The following is a 6544-nucleotide window of genomic DNA, read 5'->3' as shown; positions in this document are numbered from 1 at the left end:
CTTGATTGCCGGCGTAATTTTGATCAAAGATCAACAGAAACCCCAGAGAAACTACGTAAACAGACATTTACCGTCATTTTTTCGGGACCGACTTTCCATCAAAGACATGGCGGGTGATCAGGAAAATCGGCAAAAATTCTCCCTAACTGTTATGTTCAGAATAACTCCACAAGACTGTATGATGTAAGCTCAAACTGATGTGACCTTAGTCTCTTTAATCAAACTCCAGAGTGCTAAAGCAGCATGGCAGACAACCTTTTATACCTGCTTGCACGGGGTGTGCAGGGGACCTTTGGGTCTCCAACAGGTGCGCCCCTGGTGGCAAGTCTTACACGATTATAAAGGTTACATACATAACATCACTCCACCGCCACCGTGCCCCCCCCCCCTCCCCGCAAGTTTTAGATACAAGTTATTTACAAGTTGAGGAGATCCAGGGCTCTGCGTTCCCGGGTCGATCGCCTGAGTTGAAGTCCTGGCATGGGTGAGTTGGTCGGATCATTGCTGCACGGCCGCGCGGCTGGTCTGATTGGACTGTCGGGCATGGTGGGTGTCATGTATGTAACCTTCATGTAACTTTAACCTTCATAACAACACTGCATACTGAAAACACCCAAGAAAATGTAATGTCCTTACAAACTACTATAAATTCACACGAGGCACATTCTGCAGACAAGGTCACTCTGTAACCTGAACCTTTATTCACAGGACCAAGAAGTGATGACCCTGCGTGGAAACCTCCCTTTATATACCTGGATGACCAGGTGAGGAGTGTCTCCCACAAGTTCACCCCCTGTGGTCAAGGTGTGCATTTCTTAGGTATATACAGTATGCAGTGTTGTTATGAAGGTTACAGTTACATGAAGGTTACATACATGACAGTGGGTTCATCCTCGTGATTGACAGCGAGGTCGGTTGCTGGTTGGGTGTGTGTTGGTGGATCAATGATGGTAATGTCCTCTTCAAACTGTTCTTGGTTGTCAGTGAATCGCAGTTTGGTCTGATCCAAATGCTTTCTGCACGTTTGTCCATTCAGAAATTTGACAACAAACACTGTATTCCCCTCCTTGGCTAAAACAATGCCAGCAACCCATTTGGGACCATGACTGTAATTAAGAACAAATATAGGGTCATTAACCTCAATGTCACGTGATACAGCCGCGTGACCGTGGTACATGTTATGCCGGTAACGCCGGGTTTCTACATGATCATTGAGATCCGGGCGGACTAAGGAGAGCCTGGTTTTGAGTGTTCTCTTCATTAACAATTCTGCCGGGGCAACCCCAGTAAGCGAGTGGGGTCGCTTCCAGTAGCTGAGCAGAACCAGCCGTCACGCGTTTCAAGCTCTGCTTGATAGTCTGGACTGCCCGTTCCGCTTGACCGTTGGGTGCGGGCTTAAACAGGGCAGACCTGACATGTTTGATGCCATTGAGGGTCATGAACTCGTTGAATTCCAAGCTGGTGAAACATGGTCCATTGTCACTAACAAGGACGTCGGGCAAACCATGGGTGGCGAACATGGCCCGGAGGCTTTCAATGGTGGCAGTGGATGTACATGATGATATTATTACACATTCAATCCATTTAGAGTAAGCGTCCACTGCTACTAGGAACATCTTTCCTAGAAAGGGGCCAGCAAAATCTACGTGGACCCTGGACCACAGTTTGGAGGGCCATGACCACAGACTCAGTGGGGCCTCCCTTGGTGCATTGCTCAACTGTGAACAAGTGTTACATTGGTGTACGCGTGACTCCAATTCCAAGTCAATGCCGGGCCACCAAACATGCGACCTGGCAATAGCCTTCATCATGACTATGCCTGGGTGGGTATTGTGTAGGTCGCATATAAACGTTTCCCTGCCTTTTTTTGGCAAAACCATGCATAGGAGACAATCGATTGGATGGATATTTCATCCTCGCGTCAGTAAAATGGCTTAATTTCGCCTTGCATTTCCCCGGGAACAGGCAACCAGCTCCCATTAAGGATGCAGTTTTTTACTAGTGATAGCACAGGGTCCTGGCTAGTCCAGGTCCTGATCTGGCGAGCCGTGACGTGTGACCCCTCGGTCTCAAAAACATCCATTACAAGAAACAAGGCTGCAGGTTGCGACATTTTCACCCCGGTGGTGGGCAATGGTAGCCGACTGAGGGCATCAGCACAGTTACATAAGAACATAAGAAATAGGAACAGGAGTAGGCCATACGGCCCCTCGAGCCTGCTCCGCCATTCAATATCCTCCTCATCTCTGTTTTATTCTAAGGTCATGCCCTCTAGTTCTAGTCTCCCCCATCAGTGGAAACATCTTCTCTGCATCCACCTTGTCAAGCCCCCTCATAATCTTATATGTTTCGATAAGATCACTTCTCATTCTTCTGAATTCCAATGAGTAGAGGCCCAACCTACTCAACCTTTCCTCATAAGTCAATCCCCTCATCCCCGGAATTAACCTAGTGAACCTTCTCTGAACTGCCTCCAAAGCAAGTATCTCCTTTCATAAATATGGAAACCAAACCAAGGCACAGATCTCAGTGCCTGATCTATGGTAGATTACATAGTCATACACAGATAATGTTAGTGCCCATCTTTGGATGCGGGATGAAGCATTGGTATTAATATCTTTGCTTTCTGAAAACAGTGAAGTAAGCGGTTTGTGGTCGGTTTCGAGCTCGAACCAGAGTTCAAATAGGTATTGGTGCACTTTCTTAACCCCGTATACGCATGCTAATGCTTCTTTCTCAACCATACTGTAGGCTCTTTCAGCCTTAGATAAACCTCTGAATGCATGTGCAACTGGTTGCAGTTTGCCTGACACTTTGGTTTGTTGTAACACACAACCGACCCCGTACGCAGATGCATCACAAGCTAGTACTAACATTTACACAGGTCATACAATACTTGTTAGAACATAGCAGGTTTCTGACCTTATTAAAGGCTGTCTCTTGAGCTTTACCCCAAACCTAGTCGTCACCCTTATGTAGCAATAAATGCAAAGGTTCCAGCAAAGTGCTCAACCTGGGTGGAAAGTTACCAAAATAGTGGAGTCGTCCCAGGAACGAACGCAGCTCCATCATATTCTGTGGTCTGGGTGCATTCTTGATGGACTCCATCTTAGAGTCCATGGGTCTGATGCTGTCTGCCGCAATATTTCTCCCCAAAGATTCGACTTCTGGCACCAGGAAAACACACTTGGTGTGTTTCAGCCTGCGTCCCACTCTGTACAGTTGCTTTAGAACCTCTTCCAGTTTGTCATGTATGTAACCACAATGTAACACCACTGTATTACTGTATACACTCAACCTAGATGCACATCTTGACCACAAGGGGTGAACTTGTGGGAGACACTCCTTATCCAATCACACAGGTATAAAAAGGGAGGTCCCACGCAGGGTCTTTGGAGTCCTGTGAATAAAGAGTTAAGGTCACAGAATGTGCCACATGTGGTTTCATACTGTAGAGTAAGGACTTAACACAGGTTATGCATGTGTTCGATGGTGTCACGACCAGTGATCAGGATGTTGGCTTGAAACACAATGGTGTGCGGAACCGATTTCAGCAGACTCTCCATGTTCCTCTGGAAGATGGCAGCAGCCGAGCGAATCCCAAAAGGGCATCTGTGGTATATAAACAGTCTTTTGTGCGTGTTGATGCACGTCAATCTTTTCAAAGATTCAGCTAGCTCCTGTGTCATGTAAGCAGAGGTTAGATCCAGCTTGGTGAACGACTTCCCCCCTGCTAACGTTGCGAACAGGTCCTCCGCTTTGGGTAGTGGGTACTGTAACGAGACTCGGTTGATCGTTACCTTGTAGTCTCCGCAGATTCTGACCGTGCCATCGCTTTTCAACACTGGAACAATTGGACTGGCCCACTCGTTGAACTCGACTGCCGATATAATTCCCTCTCGTTGAAGTCTGTGCAGTTCGATCTTGACTTTCTCCCGCATCATATATGGAACCGCTCGGGCCTTGTGATGAGCGGGCTGTGCATCAGGGACTAGATGGATCTGCACTTTGGCGCCTGTGAAGTTGCCGATGTCTGGTTCAAATAGCGATGGAAATTTGTTGAGCACTTGAGCGCACGAGGCGTCATCCACCGAAGACAGTGCTTTGATGTCGTCCCAGTTCCATTGGATCTTTCCTAGCCAGCTTCTGCTGCACAGCGTTGGGCCATCACCTGGTACAATCCATAGTGATAAATCATGCACACCTCCATCGTACGATACCTTCACTGCCGCACTGCCAATGAGTGGCATGAGCTCTTTGGTGCAAGTGCGCAGCTATGTATAAATTGGGCTTAATTTTGGCCTTTGTGCCTTGTTGCCCCACAGTTTCTCAAAAGCCTTCTGGCTCATAATTGACTGACTCGCCCCCGTGTCCAATTCCATGGAAACTGGAATGCCATTTAATTTGACTTTCAACATTATCGGAGCGCTTTTAGTGGTGAAGGTGTGTACCCCATACACTTCCTCTTCAGCCTCAGGTTGAGTTGTCTCTCTTACTCGTTCAGCGTGATCCGGATCGGACATCTTCTGCCGACTCTGCCACGTGGTGAGTTGTAGCATGTTTGCACATTCGCTGGAGGTGCCCCATTGTTCCGCAGCTTTGCACACGTCGTGCTTGAATCGACATTGATAGGCTCGATGATTACCCCCGCAGCGCCAACATGGTGTTAACGCCCCACGGCGGGCTCTGAGTCATTCTAGGTCTGGCCTCTGCAGGCGTGTAAGCCCTGCCATGTACAGTTCCGCCTGCTGAAGGCGTTATTTTATGCACAGTACTTGCCGGTGTGCTTTGATGCTGAGAAGATATCTGCTTAGTATTATCATTCGTGAATATGAAAGCCTGGGCTATCGTGATGGCCTTGCTCAGATCTAGGGATTCAGCAGACAGCAGTTTGCGAAGAATGACCTCGTGGCCGATTCCAAGCACGAAAAAGTCCCGCAACATTTCCCACAAAACTCCACGGTCCCGCAAGGTGTCTTAGGTCGGCGACATAGCTCGCCATGTCCTGGCTGTCGGAGCGATGGTGTGTATAAAAGTGATACCTGGCCATTAAGGTGCTCACCTTCAGCTTGAGGTGTTCCCGAACCAGCGTGCACAACTCCGCATATATCTTGTCCGTTGGTTTCGTTGGTGCTAGCAGATTTTTGATGAGGCCATATATCATGGACCCACAAATGGTGAGGAGAATCGCCCTGTGCTTGACCGAGTTACTGTCCGTATCCAGCTCGTTGGCCACGAAGTACTGGTCAAGACGATCAACGAAGACTTCCCAATCATCACGCTCTACAAATCTCTCAAGAGTACCAACGGCAGCCATAACCGTGTGAAAGTTCATGATCTGTTACTCGTCGCCAATTGTTATGTTCAGAATAACTCCACAAGACTGTAGGTTGTAAGTTCAAACTAATGTGATCTTAGTCTCTTTAATCAAACTCCAGAATGCTGAAGCAGCATGGCAGACAACCTTTTATACCTGCTTGCACGGGGTTGCAGGTGACCCTTGGGTCTCCAACAGGTGCGCCCCCTGGTGACAAATCTTACACTATTATAAAGTTTACATACATAATACTAACCTCAACCCAGGTCTGTGCAGAGTTAATTGATCTCGCCCAAAGCTGCAGTAGGGTGTTATAATTTGCCTTAGTGACCTCGGTTAAATAAAGAAAAAGAAAATCTGTCAGAGTTCCCGCTCCTGATTGCTATCCGGTGATCCCTGTGGGCAGACATTGGATGAGGACCACATCAGGCTCAGTTATAATACCCCACCTTCCCATCGTTGAATATCCTGTCAACACTCAGGCCCCCAACAACCTGCAGCTATGGCGGAACAGGAATTCGAACTGCCAGTGACCTTCCCCTCTGACACCTCATTTTCTGGGCTCAAGCAATATTTTTGGCTGTAACCCGTGCCAATATTTGCCACTGTTGGGCTGCCTAGTAGGTGTGGGGGTGAAGGAAATGTGGCGCTGGCTGGTCACTCATCCGCCGAGCAAACTAGTTCTGCTGTAATTTTTTTTAAAATTGGAAATCAGCCCCTCTACAGGAAGACTGATTTCACTGGGGCCAGACATGCACTTTTTCAGTATTCCAGGTGATGTATGCACCTGTAAATATGCTCATAGATTTGTAGAGTGGTTGCATTGTGGGTGGCTTAGCCAGTCACGTAATGTTCACAAGACTTAATAAAACCCCAGTCCGTTAGGTCTAGGTCATCCACGATGAGGTATGTAGTTGTGAGCCTCGTGGATGAACTGGTAATGTGTAGTGTGATTATTAAACCCAATGTGTTGCTATGAATTCTTAAGCAAAGAACCCATGAAGCAAATACATTACATCAGCCATGAAGTCAGCCTGGAACAGTCTTGTAGGCTTCATTTCTGACCAAGGAAGTCCCTCTTTTCCTGCCTCTCGTAGTTGTACAGTTCATCGGGGGTGCCGGAGGCAGGATTAGTGGGAATTCCAGTGGGTGGCATTATCTCATTGGTCCCGTCTCCTTTCATGGTCAGGCTACAAAGGGGCAGATTCAATTGCTGCCACCCTGCCC

The sequence above is a fragment of the Pristiophorus japonicus genome, chromosome 2 (assembly GCF_044704955.1).
Source record: "Pristiophorus japonicus isolate sPriJap1 chromosome 2, sPriJap1.hap1, whole genome shotgun sequence".
Classification (NCBI taxonomy): Eukaryota; Metazoa; Chordata; class Chondrichthyes; family Pristiophoridae; genus Pristiophorus; species Pristiophorus japonicus.
The sequence above is the reverse complement of the archived record's forward strand: the minus strand, read 5'-3'. Positions refer to the sequence as shown.